The 12,511-nt window shown below is 35.5% G+C and overlaps 1 protein-coding gene across 1 annotated transcript in view; it reads left to right on the top strand.

Annotated features, from left to right (window-relative positions):
• The window catches only part of CFAP47 (cilia and flagella associated protein 47), a 258,137-nt gene that overhangs the window by 63,082 nt on the left and 182,544 nt on the right, over positions 1 to 12,511 (top strand). The window lies entirely within an intron of this gene.

Below are 12,511 nucleotides of genomic sequence, written 5' to 3'. Positions count from 1 at the left end.
AGTAAGGCTAGATAACATTATCCTTTCCATTTAAGACTGATCTAGGTACTTCTGGCATTCAAATCTGATAAACTGTTCAACCACGAGTAATTACTACTTCTATTTTCTTTCAAGATTTTCCTTTTTGCTTCTTGACCTTAACTTAACTGCATTTATCAAGCAGTAATTTTGGGTGTGTGGTGAACACCAAGAAAGGCCAATCTGGTGATAAGCAGGGATGACCTCCAGAATGGGTCAGAGGACACATGTAGAAAAAAATTCTGCCATTTTTTGCCTCAATCAATTTATGACCTCTCTCAATTATGGATAATCTATTTGGATTTCATGTTCCATTCTCATTTGGGCAGAATCTCTATCTTGTATATGCTTTGACTATCCCTTTGCTTTTCTCATTTTACTGTATAGAAGCAAATTGTAATTGGTATTCTCAAATATGTTGAATACTTCTGCTGGTAGTGATTGAAATGTTAGTCTCTACCTCCTGAATCCAACAGCAACTAGTCCTTTGTGCACAGTCTAGGTCTGGTCTTCTGAGTAACTCAGGGAGCTCCCTAGCTAAATAACATGCCCTGCAGGTAGGTAGGTGTATTTGCAATATATTATTTTTTATTATCTGTGCCTGCTTTAGTGGAGCTTTCTTACAGCTGCAAGCACTGCTCTGCTGGGCTTTTCTGAGCCCCCTGTGTGTAGATGACAACTTGCAGAGAGAATGGTTCTGTCTGGCCAGGGTAGGGGCTCTTTGTAAATGCTGCATAAATAAATTCCTCATCCCCTCTGTTCTCTGGATTGCAGGCTCCAGTAATACCTGGGTGTTGAGGTGTGGTTGGCCTAGTTCTGGTCTGTGGCAGTTTGGTGGTGGAAATCTGAGTGCCAAAGCATATCTTATTTAACATTAAACTTTTAATTAAGTTACAGTCTCTAAAGATGAGAGGGGTGAATCTGAATCCTAAAGCACAGATCTAGTGGACATTACTAGGCAAAAATGCTTCAGATGTCCAAGTGGAATATGTACTAAAGATGCATTTGAAGGAGCCAATTATTGGAAGTGTTTAGTTGCCTAAGGGTATGTAATGAATTACAGTATAAAAATGAGGGGTCTGTTTTTAATAAGTCATCATATAGTTGTAGATTTTTTTTACAATTATTTTGTTCTAAAGGCTCCTCAAAATTGGCATCCAAAAAGAGCAATTTAATTACAATATTGGTGTTCTCAGAAAATAATAATAACTTCTGCTAAATCATGCTGTCAGTGCATATAACTCACTAGGTTGATATTTAATTATTGCAAATCTGATTGTAGCTTTGAGTCTGGGTCACAGGTGAAGATAAATTCTGTGGTTACTGCCATGGAACATTTATCTGTGTTACAGTTCTTGCCTGCAATTTCACTTAATTACACTTTCCTGCTTTCAAAGAAATGCAAGATTGGAATGAAAAGGCAGGGTTTATATATACTTCTTGCATATGGGAGGTTACAGATACTGTCTTGCTATATCAACTTTTTATAGGTTTTTGATTCAGGACTTCTATATTCTCTTTTCAGTAGGGTACACAGAAATAACTTCATGTATGCACATAAGCATGCCCTTCTCTTTTGTTTCTATTTCCATTTCTTTCCCCCAATGTATAAATGGGCATTGGAAAAGATCTAATAATTCAAAAAAAGGGAGAAAATTCTGAAAAATTGTGAAATTCATGTCTTACTGTTATGCCTTTGCATTATGAAAGCATTTAGTGGTGCTATATTACACTGTTTTGTTTCAGAGATGACTTGCCTTAATATCTCTTTGAATCCTCTGTTTTAGCCTTCACTTTCCTCTAGCTTGTTTTGCTTTTGCTGCCTGAGAATGAATTGGTGTCTGCTAATATGCTAATATCAAGCAAAGAACACAGAAAAGACTTGAGGGACTCAGCACCTTCTTTTTTACCTGGGTCTTTACTGTTTGAGCACTGAGCAATCCCAGGCTCCAGAGATGAATGGGAAAGTCTGGAACAAGGAAGATTTAGCCTTGGTGGAGGAGGATCAGACTGGGGAGCCACTAGACAAGCCCAGGGGGCCCAATGGGGTTCACCAGGTGCTGAGAGGTCAATGTCAGTACAAGGTCACATTCAACAGCCTTGGAAATGTCAGGACAACCTCAGGGGGGAACGTTTGGAAGAGATGTCATTCCCATCTGGAAAGAGAATCCAGGAAGCTTCAAAGCCAGTCACCCCCATCTTGTCTCTTGGGATACTGATGCACTAAATGATCTTTGCAAACATTACCAGTGAGCTGGACAGAAATTAGGCTGAACTGCCTGGCTCAAAGTGTTGTGGTCAGTAGCACAATGTCTGGCTGAGTCTGGTGACCAGTAATATCCCCAGAGGTCATTACTTTGAATTTTTTTCTTAAGATCATTCACTGGAGAAGAGCTTATATACCTTGGCAGATTTAATATTCTCATATAGTGTTGGTCCTGTAAGTTTTATGATGTTAAGGTTAGCCTTTAAATTTATACTCAGATATTTTGACATTTTAAATTATGTTAGCTTTAAACTAAGCATTTAAGCAGACTTTTCCAGAAGAAATTAAGTGTCATAAGGAGAAATGTCAGAGTATATTAAGTGTTCATACTGCTCAGCTGAAAGTCTCAAATATTCTGAGTTTTCAATTTTGGTTGTTATTATTTGCTAATTTTGAGAGAAGGATTTTTTTTTTTTTTTCCAATTCTTGCTACAGTGCAGATCAGAGAACAATTACCACTTTTTGCTTAACATTTATGTTCCTGCCTGTTACCATCCAAGCACTCTGCTTTGAATACTTAGCCCTGATTAGCAAAATATATTGACGTGCTGTTTTCAGCTCAAAACAGCCTGTTGGTTGATCAATTTCCACTAAATAAACAAAGATCTATCCAGGCCACATTTCTCAGGCTTTTCTTTGATACCTAAGCTCCTTAAAGTGAAATATGACAGTGAGAAAAGCCTAAGCTACTGCAGTGCAGAGAGGTTTCAAATATTCATCTTTATTGCACTCTTCTAAAGTTGGAGACAACTATGCCATTCATCAGAACTCTCCTCTTGTAAGAATTAAGATCTTAATAGCTTAGAAAGTGCATTAGCAAGGAGTTTTGTGTCTTCACATCTTCTCTCCTTACTGCTACTGAAAAATAAATATGTTTTAAAAGCATCTTGGCATGTGTTTTGGAAGGGCAGGCTTTGTAATATGTCTTGTTGACCACAAACTGGAAAGCAATGTTGAAACTTGAGTCCAAATGCTGTAGAACTGTGAAATAACAGGCAGCTATGCCTGTTATGCTGAGACTATAATTATACATGAGATATAAGATTCAGTGCCCACTTAAGGCATTATATGGATAATAATAATGATAACAGAGGAAGCATTAATTATTTGAGTGTAATAAATTTTCAGTTTACCCTCTAGTGCTCCTTATCTTCATGTTTCTTTTCAACATTTCTCTCTGAAAGACTAAGTGCTAATAGCATGAAAAACTAACAGTCAGGAAAAACCCTTAAAGAGTTGCTAGAGTATTGGAATATTGTAATTCAAATCCTGTAGTCCCCAAACAGTAGAAAATCATACAGATTGGTGGATTAAATTGTCTCCTGAGAAGTTGTATATACATATTCCTTATTAATTATGACTCTTACCATGGTAAAAAAGATAAAATATGTTTTTGGAAATAGAGACTTTTCTTCAATGTGTTTCAGGAAGATTTTGAAAAGAATAAATAATTCTATATTTAATATAAAATTGTTAGAGAAGATGACAGCCAGTAAATATCAGCAATACCTGAACAGTCAATCTATGTCTGAGATTCAAGAGCTGTCCCCAGAGCAGATACATCTTCACTTTACTGGGAAATCTGTTGAAGATGGAAAAGAAATTCTAATTCATTGCCAATGTAGGTCTGTCTGGTAATCTTAGGTATTGTGACATCTTGCAAGATTCTTGCTTCTAATTGGGAAAGTTTTGGGTTTTATGCATTTTATTAATTTCACTGTCACTGTTAGTGAGCTTGGAGGTTTTGTGGTTTAAATTTTTATATTTTCTAATTATGATATCAATTCAACATGACATCCGAGTTAAAATATTGGGGGAGGAAACTTAAAATATTGGGGGAGGAGATATCTTAGACTGTCATTACATATCACAAAATTGTATGAGAGTTAAATGGAATTCTGGTTTTAAAACTGATTCTGTAGAACTTTTATTTGTTTGTTTCTGACATATCAATTCAGAAGTATATTTTTTCTTTCCTATGCTTTAAGGAATGTTTCTTTCTCTGTCCTTTGTCCTCTCTCCTCTCTCCTTTCTTTCCCCAGTTTTTAGGAAGGATATTTAGGAGTCCATTGATTTTTGCCTCTCAATTTAGTAGTTCTCAGATAAAATTGAGAAATTAGAGTTAAAGAATACTTCTACCCTTTGAAGGGTGGAAGGGAAGAATCTTGTTTAATTTCATGTTAATTTTTTTCAGTTACAACCACTGCAAAACAGTTTTTTCAAAATAATGAATCGTGCTTTTTACACACTTGATTAAAAGCTGAATTAAAGAAGAGGAAAAGGCTATCTGATGAACTACTATCATAATTATAAAAAGTCTGACTTGCAACAAAAAGAGAACATTGTTCTTGAGTGATAAATCCTGGAAGATATATCCTGAAATAAAAATTAGCAAAGTTTTGCAGCATTTTTCTGTGTTATATTTCATGATCTGCATGGCAGAAAATAAAAATGAAACACAAGATGTAAATATGGAGTCCAATAAATTGGCTTTTCAGCCCTGCTTGCCTTTCTTTGTTAATTTGAACATTCCATGTTTGTTTCCTATAGCTGAAAACCCCACAAGATCATATCAGAATTTTATTTAATGAAAAAGAGAAAAATAATGATTTTTGAGTTTAAAGTCCATATGCTATTGAGAAAGAACTTCATGTCTCAGTTAACTTTTTAGATTTTTGATTAGTATAAAAAATTGTTTTGTACAGTTTATACTGTCTGGCATTATGCAACTTCAGGGAGATAAAAGTATGAAAAAGGGTAATCCTTGGAGTTCTATATTGAAAACATTCAAAGGGTTCATATTTGAAAACCTGTCAAAAAGATCTTATAAAAGAAAGTAATGCCTAAACTCTTAGGCCTATGTATATTTTTGTACATGTTTGTGTGTACATGTACACATACATAAACATGCTTAGGTGTGTTTGTAGACATGTATGCTTATATGAAAAAATGCATGTATGTATATAAATGTGTGCTGGCCCTCAAAAACATGATTTTTGAAAGAAAAATAATCAGACTGATTATTAGAAAGAAATTTTGTTTCCTTACTTACAATGCACTGTGAGATGTCTAAATAGCAATTCTGCTTTCAGCCAAACAAGGAACTTGGCAGTGTTTGTATGTTAATTGGAACAAATAAGCATTCTGATTATTTGTATAATTAATGATACTTCTGCAATGCATGTGAAATATATATATTGAGTGTGATATAGCTGTGGATTTAGTGATAGAACTTCAGATATTTTTTGAGGAGAAAATATATTTCAGATTGAAGTTTGAGAAAGATTCTGTTATTTCATTTTAAATTGTAAACAATAAATTTCACTGAGAGCACTATTTAACTTTTATTTTACTAAATAACAAAACACAGGCATTATAGCAATCATTGTGAAGCCAGTCTAGAAGCCAGAAATTCTGTAATGATTTCTGTGATTTGTAGCATTTTAAATCTAAATTATCAATAAGAGAAATGCCATGATGTGTGGAGATCCCACCCTTAAGGTGAAAGGAGCACCCAAGGTTCATAAGCACTCATGATTGAAAGGAATGACAAAAGTCAGAGTCTGCAAAAATCACCAAGTTTTAGTAGTAAATCACCCACTTGGAAGTTGATATGTTAGTCCCTGAGCTACTGTGTAAGGATATGGCAGAGGGTTTTGGATAAAGAGATGAGATGAAAAGAAAGAGAGGAAAAAAGGAATGAAGAAAGCAAGAGGTCACCAGCCCAGGATCCAGCACTGGTCCAGCTGATGGATGTTCAGGGTGCTGGGGGGGCCACACAGGCCTGATGGGGCTTCCTCACCCTGGTGGTGGGAGTTTTCTGTTGAAGGCCAACAAAATGAAGACAGATGTAAGGTAATGCTGCTCTTACATTATAGATAAAACCCTCAGAAATTTGCCAGTTGAAGAAATTGTTCAGGATGAGAATCACTGAAAATAAAACATAAACTGCATAGAGAGTAAAAGACTATAGGAAATTTTTTTTAAGAGCAGAAAGATGAATGTGGAGGCCTCAGGCTAAAAGTGTTCTGCAACAGATGGGAATAAATGAGACATATCCCCAGAGTCTCTGTTTTTCTGTTATTGCCCCATGTGGTGCTTCTTGAACTTTTCTGCATAGAATTATGAATTGAGAGTGGTATTAAGTTGATCTGTCAGTGATATTTCAAGCATTCATAGATGAATAATTATCAGTTTTGATGAGCAAGGATTGTATCCTGTATCCTGCCTGAAGTAGGAGCTGTAATTTTTCTTTGATCTCTAATAAAATTAGACTTGTTTGCCATGTTAAGATAAATGTAGCTACACATGCTGTGTGTTCTGAAGGCAGATATGTTATCAATCTCTAAATCTTAAATTGTAAGTAATAAATAATAGCCTTTTCAAAAGTTGCTCAAAGGCATATTTCATCTCATCTTACACTGTGGATGGTATACTTCAGTACTATAATTTCAAAACTTGTTCTGGTTGCATGTACTGGAAAGGTTATTGCTACATATTTCTTCTGTAAATGTTTCTATTTAGTGCCAGATTTTAGCTACTGAAACAGGACTATAGGAATTATTATAACTATAAATTAGTTCTAGCTCCAGAGATTTTCAGATTCCAGAGTAAGAGTTTGCTGAATAATAATATGAACCGTTGTGGGAGTCCAGGGTTTTTCCCTGGCTCCTTTGGGGGTGCAAAAACCCCCCTGGCAGACCCCTCAGAGACCCCCGAGTGCTGCCCAGGAGCTGCAGGGGCTGGATTTGGCTCCTTGGGAAAATCTGCCCACGTTGAGAGAAGAGACACACAAAATAATGATGAGTAGAGTGTAAATTAGATTGTTAGAATGTAGTATAAGTAGTTTTTTAGATTGTTTATATTAAGGGCCATGTGGCCAAGATGGAGGACCCTGGGTGTGGTGGACTTCTTCCTCCTTCTTCTTCATGTCATCCATGCTGAAGTTGCACCCTGGGAACCACAGATTGGATGGGAAAGAACTGGACATTGCAAAGAGGTTACATGGCATTGGGGAAAATTTGTAAATATTGTATACGTAGTTTAGGGTATAAAGACCTTGGCTCAGCCCTCTCAGGAGGCCTTTGTGCTATGGTCGACCTGCAGAGCGGACCTGTGCCGGCCTGGCAGAAACTTTTTTAAGATAAGATAAATAAACAGCCCCAAAACAACACAACGTCGTCTTGAGCTGCTTTCTTGTCGGCGCCTCCGAGAGAACCAGACTTTTTACCACCTCCATGCCCTCTCTGGGGAGGTCTCAAGCCTGAAGAGACCCTCAGAGACAGGACAAACCGTTGTTACTGTACTAGTTTACATCGAAAGGATGAACTGTGATGTAGTAAAGGTCGATGTAGCTCAGTATTCTATCTTCAACAGAAGTTGCTTAGAGATAAATAACACTGCAAATGTACAGAAATACTTTTTACATTCTCTGAGACCTCCTGCTTTGAAATTCAGGACTCCTTCAGATGAAGGTGGCACTCCTGTCATGCTGCACTAGATTTCCATTCTGCAAATTTAAATTGTATTTTCAACCTCTGCAGACTTGTAGTATTAAGTATTTCAATATTCTGAAGCAGTAAGTAAATTTAAAATCTCTGCTCTGTGTTAAATACTTTGTTTGGAGTTTGCTTCATACTGTAACTTGGTTCTTCTTTTGCTGACAAATTTGTGTATGCCACTAAGCTATTTAACAACATCTAGTTCCTACTATTTGTGTCATGCCTTCTTATACAGTCATAGCACCATTCCATTGCTACTCTTAATAACATAGTCTAATTTATTAATGTCTTATAAAGCCCTGTTTCATACCTTTAATCACAAAAGGCCATCAGTTTTAAGATTTTTGTGAGAATGCATTTGGATTATTTGAAAATTCTCATATAATAGTAGCCTAGCCCTGTATATCTTTCCTCTGTTTTTCAGTAACTCAGAATTAGAAAAAAATTGCTTTTGGCTATGTAACAGAACATTTATCATTGGTCTCTCTTGTGCCTCCTTAGATATAAGGATTTTTCAAGTGATGGCAAGAATTTAATTTTTTTTATTTTTTGTGAAAACAGCAGAACAAGCTTCACAGGAAGTACAGTATTTTAAATAAAGATTTATTGCTGTTTGTACTCTTTAATATAAAATAACTTTTACACTTAGTAGATTTAACTAAATCTGACCCTTTAGGTGTTTTAATCCTTGGTATAAAAGCAGTTTTTACACTGTGCAGTGTCACAGTGGAGGCACTGGTCTTCTTATCCAGATAATTCCAATACATTGTATTTTTGCTTATCCAGATAATGGATCAGTTAATAAAGGTGAAACTTAAAAAGAACCCACAATAAATCCCAGAAATGGAGAATGAGACCAGCTTTATTCTCATATGCAAAGACTATTTTGAACATACCTGTAGTGTTCTAAGCAGGTATTTGCCTAGGCTGTTATAAAAATCTCTGAAAAGGGAGATTCCTCAATCCACTTAAGGCAATATCTGGCAGAATTTCCTACTCATTTCCATTTGAAAGAGTTTCCTATTGTCTAACATAAAGTCTAGCATGGGAAATTTTGGATTAAGTCCATCCTTTCTCTTAAAATACTGTGTGTAATGAATCTTTGCTTTTTTTAGTAACTTTATTTTTAGTAACATATTTGCAGATTGTTATCTTCTCCAGTTTCTCTCTGTCCCCCTTCTTGGCAAAACATTTCCATTCTTTCAGTCTCTCAGTGTACACAGCTCAGGTTTTTTTTGCTGTAAACCCTTTTAGTTGCTCCTTCTCTTGAAGTTTGGTGCCCATTGCTGGTTTCTATAAGAGGTGAGACTTTACTAGAAATGAACAGAAGTGAAAAGATCAGTCTATATGCTTAAGATGCAACAGTCCTGTTAATGCATGCTAGCACAGTATTTGCTTTTTCTGCCACAGGATTTGATTTAATGTTTTCACCAGATTCTTTTCTGCAGAAATTCTCTCTATGCAATTTTCCATCTAGCACTTGCATAATGAATTATTCTTAATTAATTGTAGTATGCTGCAAGCATCATTACTGGATTTCATCCCATTTGTTTCAGATCATTACTCCAGTTGTTCAAGAGCTTAAATTATAGTCCTTTCTTCATGAATACTTGCAACCAATTTTTCTTCCCAAAGCCAATTTTTTTAATCTGTTTTATATTATCTCCAGATGGGAGCAAGATAATTTTGTGCAATTTAAAAAAATTGCATATGAAGATATTGGAAAGTACACAACCAAGGATGTTTTTTGTGGACAGCTGATAGCTGTTAGGGTTACTGTGTTTCAGTGAAATTTGTGCTTAACTTTACAGGATTTTTTTCCTGGAATACATTTTCATTACTTTTCTAAGGCCGAGAATGTAATCAAATTGTTACTGAAGTTAAAATGTGTAGCATTTTTCCTTGGTCCATTGTATTATTTACAAATTAAAGAAATAAGAAAAAATAACTAGAGGAGTTTATGGTGGCTGTTGCTTGGTATTCTGCCAACAAATAAGTGGTTTGTCATTTTGTGTAATTGTTGTAAGTATTCCCTTGATTATCTCCATTTGGAAAATTGTTTTCATGTCCTGCAAAAAAATCTCATGGCTTCTAATCTAATAAAAAATATAACAAAATCGTATTTTTTTCTGTTTTTTTTCTTTTTGAAAAATAGATTATGGGCAAAAAATAATTGCAAAACCTTGTAGACTTTTTAATGAATCAGTAAGTTTTAAAAAAACTCAGTGGATCTGGGCTTACTTTAAAACAAATTGAAAAAAAAAGAAAAGGTGGTAAATAATTAGAGTGCCATGGCAAAACTTTGCTGCTTCTGTGTAGAAATGCTTTATGAATAAAGCAAGCAGTGTGTTTTCATGAGTTGGCTTAGCCTGTCACAAGAAAGATGGAGACAGTGCTGTTATGCTTGGTTGCTACATGCATGCAACATGATGCCATTACAAGTTAAAAAAAAACAAAACAGCAAACCTATTAAAAGTAAATGCATTCAAGAGTTAAGTTGGTCCCAAATCACTGAATTGGCCATGCATGCTACTTCTGTTAATGCTGAGTGGAATCAACGAGTGAAACAGAGCTGCTCTCATTTCAGGTCCCTTGTAGTGGCATTTTGCAGTGTGTTTTTAGGTTTCCATAACCATAACAAGTGGTTGTTTGAGTGCACTCATAAATTACTGCACATCCACTCCAAGCTAGCCCTGCTTGTTTTCTTTTAACAAGTACTTTCACATCTTGTGATGGGTGAGAGAGTACAAAACACCCTGTGGAGAGTCAGGATCCTGGGTTTGTTGTACAACCAGCTCTTGCCCTGTTTGATAATTTCACACACACAGTTGCTTCCCACAGCACTCTGTTCACACTCCCTCTGTTCCAGGGAGGCCACTGGAACATCAGGGAAAAATCTTGTTAATTCCTGCTGTGCTGCTGCTCACAGACACCAATCTCATGTCTGGCCAAAGTCCCTGGAAATCCAGTGATATTTGTCTCTATGCACCTCTCTGGTCTTCAGAATCTTCTCCCACTTCCAAAATCTTTCCTCCAATTATGGATTTTTTTTAGCCATCTTTCCTGTCTCCTGTTGTCTCATCAATGGATTTTTTTTTTTGGAAATGCTTCTTTTTTTGCCTCTTTTTTTCATAACTCCAAGTCCCCAGTTCTCCCAATCTCATTAGTCTGTATGTGGAGCACAGTTCATTATCTGCCTAATTGGGACTTCTGACTTTTCATTAATGGGAGATTTAGAAAGTGTCATTTCAGACTTGGTGTTATCAAAATTTGCAGCCAGCCCTTTTGGGAGGCAGCTAGCAAGTAGCAGGAATCTGTCTTAATTCAGAGGTGAAAGCATGGACAATTTTCTCTCCCCCTGCCCCCAGTCACACAGAGTCATTTGCTGCCTGTTACCATTCCTGTTTGAATCTATTTTTTGGCCAGGTTTTTATTATTACACTGGATGAAAATCTTTATCTTAAAGCTCCACTTGAATATTTTTTTTTTTTGTTTTTGCAAGAAATGCCAGTACAAATGAAATTCAATATATTTACATGCTTAGAGGTATCCTGAGTAATAATTCTGATTTCTATTGTTTATTTCCACTAAAATTGACTAATTCTTTTTAAAAACTTAATTACTGTAGAGTGGTTAGCTGGCAGATGTTCTGCTAGATTTGATGTAATTAGGAAAAATACATTATGTTTTCTGACTAATTTATTCACAAGCCTTTGAGTTAAGTAGGTTGATTGATAGTAGGAGGATTAGCTGAAAAAAAACCAAAAATGCTTATAGAAGTATTTAATTAGCTGAGATGGAAAAATATTTCACTTAATGGGTTTTCTTTTCTTTATGCTCTCATTTGCACAACTATAAAGCTATAGTTCAATAAATGGTTTTTAAAAAATAGTCCTACCATGTTTCATTTCCACTTTGCACATTTATTTGGCTGAATGGAAAAACTGGATTGGGTGATCCAGATTAAACAGCAAATGAATTTTTTGCTCTTTTTTTAAAGCCAGTTTTGTTCCCCAGCTACTTTGCTGGCACACAGACAATTCTACCAGCCTGAAAACAAGGATTAGTGAGAACACAACAAACTACAAAAGTGCTGTGTGTGATGTCCCTGGCCATGGCAGGGGCTTGGAGCTTGTTGGTTTCTCATGTGCCTTCCAACCCAAACCATTCTGTGATTCTGTGATACAGGCACATCTACTGCTGCTTAAGTGTGCTCAAGTAATATTCCCACCAGAAGAATAGAAGCAGCAATACTATATTTAAAATAAAATATAAAGAAGGATAAAAAATAGTTACTTTTTTTTGTTCAAAGCATATGGTTTAATGACTTTCCATAACCATGCTCAGCAAATCCATCTAGATTACTAACCAGAAGAATGATTCAATTTTGGACCTAGTAAAGCAGAAATAATTAATCTTAAAATGTTAAAAAATAAAAATTTGAAAATGGTGATTTATTAAAAATGCTGATGTGTGCTCAGAGTCTGAACTCTATTAATAAAAGAGAAGACAGCTTATTGATTTTATAGGTCCCAACTATAATCAATAAAATGATGAATTTATGTTAGAAAGACTGACTTTATGCTTTCAAAAATGTATTTTTCTATTTTTAAAGTATTTGCTTTTGCAGTGACTACATTAAATGTTTTTTTAAATAACTGAGAGCAGGTTACTGATAAGATAGGATGAAAAGAATGTCTCTTACTGTAGAGATTTGTGAAATGGG

Source organism: Erithacus rubecula, assembly GCF_903797595.1.
Source record: "Erithacus rubecula genome assembly, chromosome: 1".
Classification (NCBI taxonomy): Eukaryota; Metazoa; Chordata; class Aves; order Passeriformes; family Muscicapidae; genus Erithacus; species Erithacus rubecula.
This window is presented reverse-complemented; position numbering and strand designations above follow the sequence as displayed.